We start from the raw sequence: 18,863 nt of genomic DNA, 5'->3' as shown, positions 1-18,863 counted from the left end.
ATCACTTTCTGTAGGAACATGTGTACACACGTGTACCCACACATGTGCTTGTCATGCATGTTGCTACTCCTGTCCAGAACACACAAATGAGCTACCAGCACTGCCCTCTGTGTTCTGTGTCAAGCCAGTGTACAATTAGGTAAAGAGGGTGTCACAAGGCACCTGCTGCCGCCATGTGCTTCTGCTGTGAACTTTTTTTTTCTTAACTTTATCCTTTCCAGGTTATTCTGGCAAAAGGAGTAAGTGTCCATTCCAGCTTCAGACTGACTTGAAGAGAGAAGCAGGGATCACCCTTCCCTGACCCCTTCTTCAACAGTGAGAAAGCTTTGAGCTGAGTCTTGTTCCCAGCTTTCAGACACGCAACAGCAGGTGAGGGGGGCCAAGCCCAGGCTGGAGTACCCAGGACACTATTGAGAAGCATGCTTTTGCTGCTTGCATTGGGGTCTGATGCTCTCCTTGGGGGCTGGTAACCAGAAGCATGCACACTGCTACTAAAACTGTATTGTAACATGGAGGGAACCCCATTCCACAGCAACCATGCTGCACAGGGTCTCAGACGCCAGGAGGGAGCAGAGAGACTGGGTCCTTCAAGATACCCTTGGGCCCAATTATCACAATCGCCTGAGCCACTGCTTCCTTGGTGGGAGTCTCCTGCGGAGCTCTCTCATTTCTCAGAAGTATCGTCTAACCCACACACCAGTGTGTACAGCCAGTCTCCTGAGGGTCCCCGCAGACTTACCACCCTCTGCACACTGTCACCCCCAACTCAAAACGCCAAGGCAGCTCCTCTGACCCTGAACCCTCAGGCTACCTCTGGGGCTGAACCTTGCTTCTAATTCTAGCAAGACTGTCTTCTCTCATTCCCTACTGGAAGATGATGATGACAGCAATTCCCATAGGGCACTAGTCCAGTGGATCTTACAGAAGAAGTGGGTGGCCCTGGTATACCCAGGTAGTTCCCAGCGTGCGTAGAGAAGCCCTTTTCTCATAAGGCTAGTTCTGCTGACAGAGCTCTCTGAGGACACTTGCTGATCCCTAGAGTGTCCAAATATCACATGACCCTCGAGTTTCTCAAGGCTTTCTATCCTCTCACCTGCTGAGCTTGCTGTCTAGGGCCCAGGGACAGGGACCAAGGTACCACCCAGGCCTGCCTGGTGGCCCAGCCTGTCCCTGCTGCAGCCTCCCTACTCCCTGGGACCTACATGGTTCTACACGCACCTCCCCAGACACTTTCTAAGCTGCCGGCGCACAGAGATGGAGTGAAAGTGGCCACCAGGATGCCCGCTGGGATGTTCTGGCCAAACAACACAGAACCCTACATATGGCCCCAGAGTACCCAGGACCCTCTATGTCAAGGACAGATAGCATATTCATTTCTCCATCCTCAAGAAGGTGATAGCCTTGAGAGGGCTTGTGTCATAGCAAGCTTGCACCAAGAGTGCCCTGAACCTAGCATACAGGCCAGAACCATAGGTAGGCGGCAGGGGGCTTTGAAAGGCGAGAACAGCAGAGATGGGCAGGAGAGAATGGAAAGCTGGGGCCTGGGGCTTCCCACTGCACTGGAAACCAGGGTCTAAGCAGACTCCTTAGGGATGGGAAAGGAGCCAAGCTAAGTAAATCCAGGATGGGCAAGGATAAAGTGTCCACAGTAGAAGGTAACCTTCTGGACTATTCCCCCCCCCCCCCCGCTTGGTTTCTCGAGACAAGAGTTTCTTTATAACTTTGGAGCCTGTCCTGAAATGAGCTCTTGTAGACCAGGCTGACCTTGAACTCACAGAGACCCACCTGCCTCTGCCTCCAGAGTGCTGGGATTAAAGGTGTGTACCGCCACCATCCAACTACCTTCTGGACTCTTGGAGACAGGACTGGACAGGAAAGGCCTGTTTATTTCAGAGTGAGCTTTGCTGATCAGCATGGAGGCACATCCCAGTGTCTGTAGAACCATCCTGGGGTCTGGCTAGTATTGAGCATGCAGGCCCACAGGAGGTGCTCGGCTGAACCCCCACTCTCCTCCGTTAGAGTAAGAACAGGGTGGACATGACCAACCAGCAGATGTTCACTATGCCCACAAAGCACCTGCTGGTGGGCAGGAGTACGACTGGAGTCCTCGCCTATGGATTACCCTCTGCCTTCTGTGCAGCCTGGGGAAAATATAATGTCATGTGACTGAGAGTGTATGGGGCTCACATGCCATGGCAGGTGCACATGCAGCAAAGGCACACTGCCGAGCAGGCAGTCCTGTGACAGTGAGCACGGTAGGCACAGCTGCCCTGGGCTACTGCCTCGCAACAGTGACGGCTCTCAGGCAGAGAGCACAGCACTATCAGATGGCGCCTGCCCATTTGGGGACATCAGAACCCAGGGGAAAGGAACGAGCCATGGTGTGGGGCCAGGAGACCCCAGAGCAGCTCATACCCTTATTTTCTCCACTATGTCCACACCACGCACTTACTGAAGGACTTTCAGTCTCAGGATATGATCTGGGGACACACTTCCCTTGCCCGCCCCCCCACCTGCTGCTTGCCTCCAAGCACAGCACAGTCATTTGCTGTGCACATTTGCCTAGACCTGCCCCACCCCAACACTCCAACTAGGCATGTCCCTCCAGGAGGAGGGAGGCTCTAGGAGGCTGTCCAAGAAGGCTGGGGCAGGAACACAAGCTTCCCCAAACTACGAGATCTCAGGGACTCCAGTTTTCAAGAGACAGGGAAACCAGACAAACCAGAACTCTCACAACATTTGGGGAATAAGGAGAGGAACCCCACACGTCACCTACCCAGCACTTCCCACAACACATGGACAAAGTGAGGTTCAGCGCCCCTTCTTTCTGCCCTTCACCCTTGACCCTGTCCCATCATCTCTCTCCCTAAAACCAGGCTTCTCCCAGGCTGCAGGCAGGTCAAACTCAGAAGGAACAGGAGGTGGCAAGCTCCTGCCTCATGCCTCCACAGCTCACACTGAGCAGAGCCTAGCCCTGAACTTCCCAGAAGCATCATGGGCAGAACACCTGGGAATGCTGAGCGGTTCCAGACTGGGGTCTCAGCCTCTACTTTTATCAAGAGTTTCTTGTCTCCACTCCACCTAGCTAGCTGCCTTCCCCAATCCTGCACCGGCCTCACACGGTCATTTGGCCATGGACTGTGCTTAGTGTGTAAGGAGGAGAGAACCAGACAGGACAATACACATACATACATACATACATACATACATCAAAACAAAACAAAAAACAGGACCAAAACCGAAAAATTCATGGAGTCAATTTTGTGTTAGTCAACTACTCCCGAGTATGGGGCCTGCCCCGCAGTGTGGCTGATATATCCACTGGAGAAAATTTATCATTTCCTTTGCCAGTGGGCATCAACTGCAACAGTTTCGTCATTAGTGGGTGGGATTTTGTATCTACTTTCCCATCTCCATGCTGGATTTCCTCTGATTTGAACCTATGAATGCTAACAGACTTTGTGAGTTCATTGTTTTGATTCTTTCTTGAGACATAAAGACAGAGGGAGAGAGAAAGAGAGAGAGAGAAACATGAAGTTGGGTGGGCAGGGAGGTGGGGAGGATTTGGAAGAAGTTGGGTAGGAGAAAGATTATCAAAATAAATAATAAAAAATAAATTAAAAACTGATTAACATAAATAATTAAAAAGAGCCAGGCAGAGAACTGAGCCTCAGACCCTAAGTGAATGAGGCCTCCTGCCCATGGGCAATAGGGCAAAGGCAAGGCCACTATTTGAGAAACAGAGAAACTAAAGCTCACAGGTACCAAGTGCTCATGAGGAGCTGGAAAGTGTTATTAGGTGTGTCTCAAGGCTGAAGGCTGATTTCCCGGGCCAAAGGCATCCTTGAAAGCTAGACCTTTCATACAAAAGTAACACTGACCAGTCATAGTGGCACGTGGCTCACAGGCCTCTGTGGGCAATGATGATACACCTCACAGAGGAGAGGGGAACCAGGCTGAATTGCTGGACAAGAGACCACTTCCAAGCTGGACACTGCTCAGAGTGGTAGCCTCAAGATGCAGAAGTCTTAGCACCTCCCAAATCTATTAAGGCAACTGGGTTGGCTAATTCTATGTATTGGAGTCCAGGGTGCCTGCAAGTCACCCACTCAGGCCTCTCTAGGAGACCTCCTAGAGGCACCTCCAGCGGGAGGTACAGGGTCACCCTGCTGTGCAGGGTTTGATGGTGGCAGAGCCTGAATCCAGCTCTTTTCTCGGCCCTTCTTCTGTAGTTGTACCTGTCACCTACCAGTGAAACCTAGGCTGAGATTCTACAAACCAGGGTGGACCTCACGGGCAGACACCCGGTCCTTGCGGGGATGTGTCAGTACCAGACTCCAGCGGTCTTCACAGCAGTCCCTACTGGTCTTCATGTCTTACCATTCTCCTTATTGCTACAGACAAACGACTGGAAGCAAAACCCAGGTTAGCACATGGCCTAGGCATCCACGGTACGTGGGTGGGTCTAGGATATTTCCTGGAAGATGGAGTCTATCCTGTATACCTCTGCCCTGACAGCCCCCAAGCTTTGCTTTCCTACTTACTCCCCATGGTCTTCGAGACATCCAAAAGTGGTCAGTAAATGGCCTTGCCATTGCTTTGCCCAGGGTGGTGCTGAGCAGACAGATATCTAAGCAGCAGGCCCTGTGCAGGGTACAGCAGGCACAGAGCAAGAGGGAAGAGACCATCCCAAAGACCACAGGGACAGGATATGGAGTCGCAAGGCAGCATCGCCCACTGTCCGAGCAAAGGGTCCTGGACAGTGTAGAAGGCCAAGGTCACCTCATGTCCCAGGAAGCGTCCCATTCCCTCCTCTACCCAGCGAGCAGGCTCCACACAGTGGTGCATTCTTAGGCATCCTCTGGAGCAATCAGATGGAGGGAGAAAGGCAAGCCATGTTCTTATTTATAGCCATTCAACACGTTTACCTCAGACCACACAGGAAGCGTTTTCATGCCAAATACACTAACACGAAGGTGCCAAGGAGACAGGAAAGAGGTAAGAAAGGGCGGTTCACAGTCGAAGAGCCAACCTCAAAAACACTTCCGGGCTTCCCTTTAGGAAACAATTCTTGCATTTGCAAACAGAATTGCTGCCCTCACAACTACACACACACACACACACACACACACACACACACACACACACACACTGGGGCTGGGGGTGTGGCTCAAGCTCCCCTAAGCAATCTCTCTGGGAAAATGAGAAGAATGTCTGCTGAAACCAGAGCATCCCAGGAAGGCCCCAGACACAGCTCACATCCACACACCACTGCAGAGGTGAGTCTGCTCAAGGGTTCTACAGAAATACTGGGTATGTTTCTACAAACGGAATTTCTGCATTCTTCAGACCGTGAAGGACTCTCAGGGACAAAACTTGATATGGTACCTGGAGGGTGCTAGTCTCCCCTGAATAACAGACTAATATCCTTGCCCGAGACTCTGCAGAGTCTAGCCCACAGTTCTCCTGGACTAGGGACTGTTTCTCTTTTTTGGTGGAGTCACTTAGCAAGGCTGGCATTGCTGCCTCCTGCTGGGAAACTGTCCAAAACTACAGACATGGGGAGGGGCACTAGCCCTCAGACCACAGAGCCTTATCTGAGTCTTTCTCCTTGAGGTTTCCAGCTTACCTGCTTCTGAATACCAATTGAATACAATCTGCTGGGCCCTGGGAGGTCTTGGTTACCTAGTAACAAAGGAGACTCACCTGAGGAGGGGCTGTCACTCTCTAGAAGGAGCACAGCTCAGCACCCAGCAACAAGGTCTCCACAGCAATACAAAGATGGATGCTCATGGAAGCTTGCAGTTCTCCCCACTATTGCTAAATCCTTCAGAGAAGGCCATGAGTATCCAAGGGCATGAAAAGAAGCAGAAAGATCTAGCTAGGTACCCAAGAGCAAAGCTGCAGGACATGGGGCTAGAGAGGTGGCTCAATGGTTAAGAGCACTTGCTACTCTTACAGATGACCAGGTTCAGTTCCCAACACTCACACGGTGGTTCACAACTGTTCATAACTCCAGCACTATGGGAGCCGGAGCCCTCTTTTGGCCTTTGCAGGTACTGCATTCACGTGGTAAACAAACTTACAGGCAAAATATTTACACATTAAAAACTGCAGAACATGGAATTCCGTTTTTCCAGGCTAAACTAACTCTCTCTCTCTCTCTCTCTGTCTCTGTCTCTGTCTCTCTCACCTGGGTACAAACCCCTCTTGGATGCCTGGGTCATTTTCTCTTCTGCTCTTAGAGGTCCTCATGACCAGACAGATGGGAATTAAGGATGAAAACTCAGGATGGTGTTCAGCCCACTCATACCTCGAGATCAAGCCTCCTTATTAATAAGACGTATCTTTGTTTACCCAATGGGGCACCACTGCATTCCTCAAAGCAAAGTAGCACAGCAGGTAAGGGCAACTGTTGCCAAGCCTGAAGACCTGAGTTTGGTTTCGGGAACCCACATGATGGGGGGGGGGGGGTAGAGAGGATGAGAGAGGAAGAGAGGGAGAGAAGGGGAAAGGGGGAGAGGGAGAGAGAGAGAGAGAGAGAGACCACTCCCCCAGGCTGCCTCTGATTTTCATGTTTATGCCACTGAATGTATGTGTGTGCATGCACACACATAAACAAAATATACCAACGTAAGAGATGAAACACAGAAGCTTTTGAAAAAAAGGTGTTAAGACACGCCACCTATGAAGCCTAAGCTCACACGGTTGGTCAGGGATGGAGGCAGCAACACCACCGAACCTTACACATAGCACATGAAAGTCTCAAATGTCCATGCTTTGGGTTCCCTTAACACCCCTTGCCACAATGCTAACAACTCTACTCGTTTTTCTAACAGTATGAAGTAAATCCTAAAAATAAATAAATAAATAAAAACTAACAAAGAACAATTCTGCAAACATGCTTGAAAGGATCCTATTAGGAGGGTCATGCCTAACTTACAAAGAGTTGGGGGGGGGCATTCTCAATGGAGGGAACACCATGCAGCCCAGGAGCTGGGCTGGGTCCCTTGCTGGGGGTCAGCTGCTGCTCCCTAGTGAAAGCAGGCAGAGCTGGGCCGTTTGGACTGTGCAAAGCAATGCCAGCATTGATTCTGAAATTGGCACAGCAAGACTGGACAGTCCTTTGGTGCTGGGTTGGGGCCCTGCCACACACGGCAACTCTTAAGGGGCTACTGTGGAAGTGCTTTCCCGACAGGTTCACACTCAAGGCGGGCCCTTGAGGACAGGGGATAAAGGGTCCATAAAACAGCCCAGCCCCCTTGGAATAGGACTCACGGCGCTCTGCATGACCATGATGACCAAAGCCTCACTGAATAAACTATCCATCAGGTGACCTAGAGCAGCCATTAGGGGCCAGAAAATGAATGAATCCGCTTCCCTGCACACTCACCTGGCTCCTTGTTGGGCAGGGAACTCTGTATAAGGTGGCCGACAGTGAGGCAGAGCAAAGACCCTGGCAAAACAGGAGGCCTGGGAACCTGCTGCTGAATCCACTCACGGGCTGGCCATTCCCACAGGGACGTTCCCACCAACAGCATGTGGGCAGGACAGCCTGGCCAGGTGCAGATGGCCCAGGCTGCCAAGCTGCCTACAAGAGCAGTTAGAGTTTAACAGTGAACATAATCTTTACTGGCATGGCTAAGGTGTAAAATGAGTTCACACCCTAGCCTCCTCCAGGAGGATTGGCCCTGATCTGGAAGGTAGGTGGCCCCTGGGCTCTGGAAGCTCCACTTATGGGCATCTGAACACTCCAGGAGAAGAGAACCAGCTCCCCAAAATTTTCCATGGAACTTAATCAGCCTCAAAGCCAATAAATCCTGGTGTGGTGTTTACGTAAGCGCTCCCCGTCTCTGGCTCTCAGCCAGTACTCTGAAGCCTACGCTGTGCCAGCTGTCAACAGTGGGGTGCCCTCTGTGCTGCCCCCACCCTGCCTTACCAACCTAAAAGAAAAAGTCAATGAATCACAGAAATGTTCCTCCTATAAAAAGAGTATAAATGTTTATTAAGAAATTACAGGAACCAGGTCAGGCATTTTGCAATCTTAGTCATACTAGCTAATTAAAAAAAAATCAAAATAGAAACCCATCTTAGAAACTTGAGACAATGAAAGCTTCTCAAGCCAGGAGCACTTGGAGCCCAGACTCAGCTTGGTTGTCAAGGCAACTCAGTATTTACCTCCAGTTCTGCTGTGTAGGAGGACCCTGACTGGGACAAGGAACAGCCAACCAAGTCACCTCCTCCCCAACAACACACAGGATGGGTGCCTGGGTGTCTCCAGAGAGTGGAAAGAGGAAGCCACAGCTTCCCTTATGGATGTGCAGATCTCCCCAGCAGAGACACCTCATAGCACCAAGAAGAGGTGCCTACATTCTCCTTCCGGTTATGCCCCGTGTCCCTGTTCCTTGGGGATTGGAAACCACTGAAGGCAGGTTAGAACCAGCTCAGGTCCGAAGTACAAGGAGGAAATTAAGGGTTGATGTGCCCAGACTATGCCCTCAGCTGGACAGCTCATGCCCACGCTCAGATCGTATCCAGGCCCCTAGTCCGTGCGGACGCCCGGAGTAATGAAGAGTAAGTTCCCTCCTGTTCAGCTACAGGTCCCTCTCCATACATGGAGGCCGGCTCTGTCTGCACAGCCACTGCCAGGCACACTGCTCTTGCAGGGCATCAAGCTTGAAGGGCTTCTGGTGCCACAGCAACAGACATTCCTGCTACAGCCTGCACAACCGCCAGACATCTTAGGCAGGCTTTTATCCAAGGGAGCAATCGTCCTGTGCGCTGGCTGAATGGCTCACACATGTGTACACATGTCCTGTGTGCTGGCTGAATGGCTCACACATGTGTACACATGTCCTGTGCACTGGCTGAATGGCTCACACATGTGTACACATGTCCTGTGCGCTGGCTGAATGGCTCACACATGTGTACACATGTCCTGTGCACTGGCTGAATGGCTCACACATGTGTACACATAAACACAAAGGCACGCATGTACATATAAGCACACATCCATACACACCCACATAAACTCTTTCTTCCAAGCTGAGCTCCACAGGTAACTAGACAAATGAGTTCAAAACATTAGGTCATAACGCAGGCCAAAGTCAGACGTGGGAGTGAAGACCTGTAATTTTAGCTCCTTAGAGGCTTAGGCAGAAGAAACCCCAAGTTCAAGGACAGCCTAGGTAGCTTCACGAGATCACTGAGCGAAGAAAGTGACTGGAGCTCAGCGGACAAGGTACTTGCCTAGAATATACAAAAACTGGGGTAGAGTCTCCAGAAGTGGAAGAGTGGGATGCGGAAAATAAAGGCTGATGTTTTTCAAAAGCTAGAATGTGAACTTAGAGCAATACAATCATCCAAAGCAAAATGCCTGTCACCAGCACAGGCCACATCGGAACCCGGGAGTTCAGGAAACCCAGCTTTCTGAGTGGTAACATGGCAGAAACACGCCAGTACAGGGAACACTCTGACTGTTCTCTCTGAGAGAGCCACACCCCTCCACAAAGCCTGCCAGGCACAGCCTTGACCTGTGGGCATTCTGTACAGCCCAGGACTCACACAGAAGATATAGCATATCTCAAGTTAAGTAGCAAAAGGGAGTGCCCTGGGAAAGATGAAGGCCCAAAATCTCTGTGTCCTCGGTGCCGCCATGGGCACCTCTGCCCCACTGCAACCCCACTTGGGCTGGTGGTCAAAAACAGATTAGAGAAAACTACCTGAGAAGGACACCTCTATGATCTGAAGAACTCAAAGGTCACCTATCTCTTGCAGATGGAAGAGGACCATGGGAGAAACATGTAGGTACCATCACCAATAAGCAAACCAAGGCTGTGGGGTTAGGGTGCTGAGTACCAGGAGAGAGATGCAGACTGGAGAGGCACAGAAGACAATGGAGAGCCTGCTAAGGGCCAGGCAGCAGAGAGCCTGCTAAGGGCCAGGCTGCAGTCAACTTTATATATTTTCATGTGACTGGCACTATGTAATTAATTCACGCTCACCATTCTTGCTCAAACAACATGTCCTGGTACTCACCTGTTCTACAACTCCTGGCCAGTCTTCTAACCATACACTTCTGTGCCCTGCCGACAGCACCCAGAAGTTTGGTCTATATGAGCAGAAGTCACCTCTGGCCCCTTCTTCCCAGTGTTTCTTTGCACAACCCTCTTTAGCCAAGCCCTTTTGGTTCTTTCTCTTCCCCATCCCTCATGTGTTTGCATGAGCATGTGCGTGTATGTGTAGCAGGTACTGGTTAGTGTGAACGTGCATGCATGGGTGGGGTGCAAGCGGACATGGGCACCTGTCAAGACCCAAGGTTAACTTTGGTCTTTCCACTTTTATTTTTTGAGACAGAATCTCTCACTGAACCTAGAGCTCACTAATTAAGTTAGACTGGCCAGCCAAAGAGGTTGGGGGAATCCTTCAGAATTCACTCCCACCCCCCAGATAGGAAGTGTTGGGGTTACAGAACCTGGTACCTCCACAGCTTTTCACACAGGTTCTGGGGATCTGAACTCAGGACCTTTTGCTTACTTGAAAGGCGCTTTATCAAGTGATCCATTTTCCCAGTCCTATTCTCTTTAGAGTTAAGAACAAGTAGGGCTCAGAGAAGGAATTTACAGGAGTAGGACATTCTTCCTTTACCAAAGGCCTTACCCATACTCAGGTGTGGCTGGAAAACTACTCTAAAACTACCTGCACACCGGAAGAACTTCCCAGAAGACTTGTTCTTTGCCAAGGCTGAACCCTCTCCCCGCTGGGAACTCAGTCCCCAAGAAGAAAGGCTCATTTGCCCTGGAATCCCACAGAGGAAACCTGAAGGGCCGCTCAGTTCCATATAACTGGGGGCTGGGTCTCCTTGCTGTAGGAGCCCGGCCAAGGAAGCACCTCGTTCCCACAAAGTTTAACTGCTACCTCTCCAAAAAGCAAAAAGGAGGTGATGCCTGCCTTGGGCCCCAGTTGATCTGTGCCAGCAACTTGGCTGGGGGCAAGGTGAGCCTGTGCTAAGTCTCTGGCACTTCCAACTTCCATCCACAGGTGACCAACCAGTGCCAAAGCTAACCCTTAAAGGTCCCCTCAAGAAAGGAGCCCAGTGAAGGCACTGAGCCACTGACTCTTTGCCAAGTGGCTTTTTTACTTAGGGATCCAACAGAGCCTCACTCAAGCCATGCAAATATTCTACACTGAGCCCCACCCCCAAGCCCTGGTGCGTATCTGTTAATTTGGGTGCCCACATCTTGTAGAGCTCTTCCATAATGCACCCTGGGTCTGCCTCCAAGAAGATAAACATGCCCTGTCCCCCACACCCCAGTGGCAGCAGTACAAGGACATTTAATCTAGGGCTTCAAGCTTCAGGGCTTTTCTAAACAGGTCACCTTGGGACAGACTGGCCAATGGCCACGGAGTGTGGCCAAGTTCCTGGTTAGCAAGTGTTTTTGTGTGATGAAGTTCAAAAAATGAGAACAATAAACAGATGCCCACCCCCACCCACGAGGGAAAAAATTCTCTGGAAGCATGCTCTGGGTTTGGTTTGTTTAAAACAATGCTGGAAAGGAGGGGCTTGCCAAAGATGCATTTCCGACCCATGGTACCATGCTGTGTTCCACCAAATGAGTATGTGTATCGCACACGCGCACACACAGTGACTACAGACAGTAGTGACGAGAACATTAGAATAAACACACGCGCATGTACACGTGCATCACTCAGGAGAAGCTTGAGTTCAAGACAAGCCTGGGCTAAATAGTAAGGCTCTATCTCCCCCCGAAAAAAACCTGGGGAGGCTAACTGACTGGTCAGATGAACACTTCTTTACCACAGGCCCTACTTCCAAGTAAGGGAACCCTGTACCTCCCCCAGGAGCAAGACTCATAAAAAGCTCATCCACAGTTGTTGGGGGTGTGATGGGCCCTAAATTATAGTGGAAAAGAAGAAAGCAGAGTGTCTGTATAGCCACCATATTCCAGCCCTCGATGTCTGGCTCAGACACAACATTTACATGTCTCGGGTTTTCTACTGCTGTGATAAAATGCAAAACCAAGGCAACTTTCGGAACAATGAGTTTATCTTGGGTTTACAGTTCCAGAGGACCAGGTTCCATAATGGTGGGGACAGAAGGTGGCAGACACGGTGGCTGAATCTGGAAATTGAGAGCCGAGGGCCCACACCTCAAATCTCAAGCAGAGAGCCAGAAGAGAAGACTCAAAATGGTGCCAGTTTTTAAACTCTCAAGGCCTGCCCCTGGTAACAAGCTTCCCTAGCAAGGCCACACCTGCTAAGACTCCCCAAACAACACTAACTAGGAACCAAGTATTCAAATGCTAGAGAATATGGGGGACCTTTATGATTCAAACCTTCACAACACGTGTATATGTATGTATGTTTACATGTACACACACAAACACTCAAGAGATAAAGGCAGGGCTTTTGCTTGAGTGATCATTGTTCTGGCTTCCAACAAGAACCTCACACCCAACCCATTCCTGCCACCGAGAGTCAACAGCTGAGTGTCAGGTCCCCGTTACACCGGCCTATGACAATGGCTGGAGTACACTCTGTGCCGAGGGACTGGGTGGCAGCTGCTTTATTGCCCCAATCCTGCTTATAGGGCACAGCTAACTTCTGAACTGCCAAGGTGGAGCGGTATTTTTTCCCATTAGATGGGAAGCTGATTTCTTGAGAAAAGCCCCATTTAGAGCTGTAAAATAAACAGAAGCTAACAATCCTACAGACTTGGACATGTGAGCACAAGAGGGTTCTGTTTTCTTGAAAGCAGGTAGTCTTCACCAGGACCTTACAGGGGCGGGTGACAGCAACCATCCAGACACAAGAGCAAGCCAAGTGAGGACACAGGAGGTCTGGCCAAAACTGATACCAACTCCCCTCTGAGGCGGCTATAAACATACCAGGAGGGGCCTTCATCATGAATAATGATCTGTTGTATTTATCTGGGGAGGGTTCAGCCTAACATTCCCTCGGGATTCTCTTTGACTTGACTTTTACTCATATTTATTTATTTATTTTGTTTGTTTGTTTTTGAGACAGGGTTTCTCTGTGTAGTCCTGGCCAGCTTGGAACTCACTCTGTTGACCAGCCTGGCCTCCAACTCAGAGATCCACCTGTCTCTGCCACCCAAGTGCTAGGATTAAAGGCATGTGCCACCACTGCCTGCTACCCTTTGACTTTAAAAGGCATCAAAAGCAGTGCCCCCAAACCTCTGACACTTGTTCAGTCAAGGATGTGAGAACGCTAGATAAAGAAACCAACCAGGGGTACGCCAGGGGATGAGCACAAGGCATGTGGCCAGTACTGGAGCATCCGCCCACAGGTTGATTAGTATAAAGAAAAACCTGTCCCTGTACACAGTGAGGATTCAACAAGCACCATCTTAACATGTGATCCAACAAGGGAACTAGCTGACATACTTTTTCCTGCCCTTTCTGGTGATAGAAATGCCCAACTTCACCGGTTCTATGTTGATCAAATTGTTTTTTCTTCAAGACATGGTTTCTCTGTGTAGTCCTAGAATTCACTCCAAACTCCCAGAGATCTGCCTGCCTCTGACTCCTGAGTGCTGGGATTACAGGCGTGTGCCACCACCACAAGGCTTGATCAAACTTCTTAAAGCTATGCTTGTAAGTAAGTGTGAGGTATCAATTAAGTTCAGGCTATGGAATGCTCTCCAGAACAAATGGGCTCCATTCTTAAAATGTCAGTGAAATGGCTCAGTGGTTAAGAGCACTTGTTGCTCTTGTAGAAGACCTGGGTTCAGTTCCCAAAACATACATGATGGCTCACAACCTGTAAGACCTGATGCCCTCTTCTGACCTCCTTGGGCACCAGGAATGCACATGGGACTCAACATACATGCACACAAAATACTCATATACTTAAATAAATCCAAAAAAAATATTTTAAATGTCAGTTTCTCAAATGGTCAAGAGATACACTGTTCTAGACTCCAGGCAGCAAGGACAAAAGCCTGTGTGGGAATTTTGGGAACCCTTACAGAAAAATACAGACAGTACATACAACAGTTAAAGAGTCTAGGAAAGACAGAGATGGGGTAAGGGAACAGAGCATGACACAGTATCAACCGCTCAGTCTGGGGAGACCCCACAGTGCCTACTACCCCACTGCCTAAGCACTTGAGCAGTCATACAAATGAGAGTGGGGTGACCACAGCTCTGCAATACTAGAGCGCCTTGCTTACCTGTGTCATCCAGAATGCCCGCCCGAGAAGAGTAGCAAAGGGGCATGGGGAGGTATGTTCAAACTCAGAAGCACACAGTCCATGGCAAACCCTTGATATACCTGCTTACCTGCTGTGCAGGCATTTCTTAACCCATCTGAATCTTAATTTCCTTATTTGAAATGAATCCTACATGTGGTTGCACACTTCTCAACTCCCAGCTAAGCCCAGGAGGTTGATCAAAAGTTCAATGTGGTTACTGGCTACCTGGGAAGATCCTGCTTTGATATAAAGTAAAAAATTGCTAGGGAAGCAATTCAGTGATGATAAAATGCTTGCCTAGCATGTCGACGTTTGGCCCCCAGTACCACGAACACAAAGAAACCATAGGGTCCTACTGAAGAAATACAAAGAAGCCTTACATCTAGCATGTAGTTTGGGAGTCTTAGAGACGTGGCTGAGAGCTGACCATGTCACTGGAGATCCATGGTTCCCAACCTGTGGGTCACGATATTTACATTACCCTTCACAGCAGATATTTGTGTTATTTACCAGATATTTCCATTACTATTCATAAGAGTAGCAAAATCACAGTTATGAAGTAGCAGTGAAGATAATTTGATGGTTTTAAGGTTGATGACCACTAGCTCTAGATGCTTTCGAGGACCATTTAAACTGCCTTTTAAAAGCAGAAACTGGATACACTTTAACACACTGGTATCTGAAAAATCTCTGTGAGAACACTGGCTTGTGCAGGCCCCAGGACTGCTAGCAGCAGGGACAGTGTGCCCCCCCTTCAGACAGCACCAGACACCCCAGCCCTGCGCTCCCTGGGTTTCTTCAGGTATGTATTTAAATGCACACACATCCACAAGTGTGTACGTGAGTAACTTTCTGTTTGCTTCCTCCCTCACCTTTAGCAGCTTACAGTTAGAATTTACCTTGGTTCTTTTGCTTTGCCACATCTGAGAAGCAAGAAACCACAGGATATAGGTAGCAGGAGCAAGCAGTACCCGGGGGGGGGGGGGGCCAGAAAGGCTGTCACAAGTTCATTTTGATGCCTGCACAGCAAAGCCCCTCTCTGGAGGACTGAAGGACTGTGTATCCAGCACTGTGTATCCCAGATCCAAGGCCTCTTCTGCAGTGAGCTCTAGCCTATGACTTGCTTTTGCTGGTCAGCACACCCCAGTCCTCTGTCAGGCAAGCAGCCTCGGTGCAAGGCGGCTCGCGTCACTGCCATAGGAAATGAACACTGGTGAGCACTTCCACAGGACTGGAAAAGCCAGAGCTGAGGAAGCCGGGAGAGCAGGCTCAGAGCATGTGGGAGGGAGCCTGGTCGCAAGAGTTTAATGTCGGTCTGCACTCTAAAGCTTTACCTGGGAAAAGAAGAACTAGAAATAAAAAACTCTTCTGAAAGACGGTGGTGGCACAGCCAGTCTCTCCCTCTGCCCAGGGGAGACCAAAGTGCAACAAAGACCTTCTCTTTCAGGCTAACTAACAGGCCCCACATGTGCTATAATCAGCTCGTAGACACTGTGAGTAATGTCACCAGGTCTCTACAGAATCCCCCGCTCCTCGGCATCAGATCTGTCCCCTACGCTAGAGACAGCAGAACCCAATCCTGTGCTTTCGATGGGTCACACAAGTCCCCTAACTCATGGCCTGGCCATACCATCAAACACTCACACCATAAAGAACGATACTGTCTCCTGAAGTAATAGACACGTGGAACAAACCCTGCCCAGCATCCCACTCATGCCCTTCTTAAATGTTACTGTGGCGTGCATACATGCAAATCCACAGAGGACGCCTGGAGAGACGCACAGCGCAGGATGCAATAGGCAGCTGGGAGACCGTTCTCTGTGCGACTTGTAAAGGTTCCTAAGAGGCAACTGGCAGTCTGGGGATTAGGGAAGAACCACTGGTATAGGCATGTTCCTGGACAAAGGGCCGCCCACCAAGGGGCTTAGCTCTACCCTGGGTAAAAGTCCTGCTCAGACAAACTGACTTCTGGGCAGTTATGTCAGAGAGTTCCAGTGGGAAGAGGGGCCAGCAGCATCTTGGAAAGGAGGCTCTGAGGTCAGAGTGCACTTTGCAGGGAGGAGGCTGAAATACACTATCCAAGAACCCCATGCAGGATCAAATCCCCACTTCAGTGGGGAAGGATACTTTTGCAGGCTAACCCCTACCGGTGAATTAATTCAGGAAACAGGTGAGCCGGATCTTATTCTACTTTTCCATCCCCACTCCAACCACAAATCTTACTCCTGCCTCCAGGGAAGGACTATGCCCAGCACTGTGCTTACCTTCTTCTGGGTGCCCTGGGGGGGCACTAAATAGCCCTGCCAGCTCAGGGAGCATACAAAAAGGTTCTATCACTACAAGGATAAAAACGTGAAATAATTCTGAAAACAATTCTTAATGGGAACAAAGAAGAGTAGGGAACTATTCAGGGTATCTCTGAAGACCGAGTGACCCACCATTCCACTGTAGGCCGAGGGCCATGCAGGAGTCTCCAGATGCAGGAGCCTTGCTGCTCAATGGAGTAGGTTTTCTGCCGTCCTCCATTTCCACCTCAAATCCCTCGGCCTCCAAAACCACCTGCTCCTGGCCTTGCTGCTCCTCCAAAAGTAAGATTAGCAAATCTCCCAAGTACGGGCTGAGCGGTTCCAATTACATAAACAAGTGGCTTGGATTGTGGCATTTGCTGTAACAACTCCTGAGATGGGAGAGGCAGGGGTCCACAGAACTTAGGGAGCTAAGCAAGAGGGGCAGGCAGCTCTTTGCAAACAACTGTACAGGCGCCCACATCAAAGGAAAGCCTTGGCTAGGGACCCTTGCCCTTCCCAAAGGCACTAAACATACAGCCCCCACACCCTGCTGCCCCACCCCACCTTTCCGGGTGATCATGGCACATGTCACCAAACCACAGCGAGGTTTGGGAACAGCTACACACCACAGACTGGCTACCTGTTAACTAAGGTGGCTATAACAATCACCCCTGCCAAAAACTATTATTGAGTATTGGGGCGGAGTTAATGTGGCATGGCCTCAGTCAGCCGCTGCCTGCGGGACCCAAACCAAACCACAACCACCCAAGAACCAAAGCCTACGTGGAAGGCCCTGGGACCACCTTGCTGGATTCTCCCTTCTGTACCCAACACACTCCGCATTTAAGTGCTGTAAGGTTGGCAATGGCTTCCCAGAGGTTGAACCAGACTCCACCCAGAGGCAAGCATTTGAGAGATGCAACTATCCTCATCGCACTCACCTGGGTACCAAATAAAAAGCAGCCTAGACTTCCAAACCCCTGCTCTCTTGAGGGCCTAGAACCCTACGGTCACCCGAAGGTGGCGCCTCCCTCTTATCTCAGCACCCAAGGAGGGCGGCCCCGGTTGCCTACCCTTGGTCGTATAGCACACTATTGGCACTCAAAAGAAGGCCGGTTCTAGCCTCTTCTACCTGCTCTGAGCTTCCTGGCGCTCCGGAGAGAAGGGTTCCCTCCCACTACGGAAGATGCGGTCCTCAGCGCCCCCAAACGTTTTCTAAACGCCAAATGAGACTGAAAGGATAAGCGAGGCAACAAGGAAAACATCTTGGACCCAACCCACCCACAACAGCCAGCCCCTCCCTTCAGAAAAGCCCGCTGCATTTCACCAGATCTGCAAGTGGGAAGTCACGGTGAAATATTCTGCACCAAGATTTCTCAACCCGATAGTTGGTGGCCGAACACCCCAAACCCCACCCAGCACTCTTGGTTCATCAGGTTCTGAACCCCGCTCTGCTCCTCCCCCACGGCCACACCCACCCCGGCGGCCGCTTTTCCAAGCACAACTGGGAGCCCTACACAAACCCCACCCACCTCCTGGGCTCGCACACCATTAATTTTGACTCTGAATGCCTGGAAATGGCCCGGCCTTCATTCAATCCCGTCACCTGCCACGCGGTTTGAGCAGTCACAGCGTAGAGCGGGGACTAACCATCCCACCCCCGCCTCTGCGGTAAAAGTTCGCCTGGGAACCCGTAGCCTAAAAGTAGGCAGATCTCGGGCACGCCCCGTTACGACTATTCGGGCAGAAAGACCTTGAGTCTTTCCACCACAGCTTCAGTGTCTTCCCGTGATTTTTGGTCAGCCACTTAACTGTTTTGACAACAAAAAAAGTACAGCCTCTGGTAACAAAGCAACGGAACTAAGTGCTTTTGCAGTGAACTTGCCTCAAGGCTGTACAAATAAAAGCTGTAGAAAGAGTTAAGTGTTACAGAAGAGTTTCTGTGAGCTTAAATTAGGAAATGCAAAGGTTTGTACCGCTGTGTTAAAGCCAAACACGAGGGGGGAAGGGCTTCCATATATACGAATCAACTACCAAGAGTCGGGCCCGAGCGCGGCGAAGCGATGCCCGGGAATCACAGAAGCGAGTGACCCTACGTCACCCCAGGTTGCAGGCTCTGATCGGCGGCACTGGTACAGGTGCCACAGTCAGCCCAGGAGCAGGTGAAAGATGGACCAGAAAGGGCAGTGAAGAGATCGCGCCTTCGTCGAGAAAGCGCAGCCCCCTGCGACCAGGCGCGCCCCCGCCGGCCGGATGGGCTGGGGCTCCTACAAAGAGCCGCGGGTGGGGAGCGAGGACTGGGACCGCCCCCCGCGTCGGCCAGAGCCGCCGCTGGGTCG

The 18,863-nt window shown here is 50.5% G+C and overlaps 1 protein-coding gene across 1 annotated transcript in view; it reads right to left on the bottom strand.

Moving 5' to 3' along the window:
- Klf13 (KLF transcription factor 13) overlaps window positions 1-18,863 on the bottom strand; it is a 48,907-nt gene that overhangs the window by 28,915 nt on the left and 1,129 nt on the right. The window lies entirely within an intron of this gene.

Source organism: Myodes glareolus, chromosome 24 (genome assembly GCF_982192425.1).
Source record: "Myodes glareolus chromosome 24, mMyoGla1.1, whole genome shotgun sequence".
In the NCBI taxonomy this organism is placed as follows: Eukaryota; Metazoa; Chordata; class Mammalia; order Rodentia; family Cricetidae; genus Myodes; species Myodes glareolus.
Note: the sequence above shows the minus strand (reverse complement) of the source record. Positions and strands in the feature narration are given on the sequence as shown.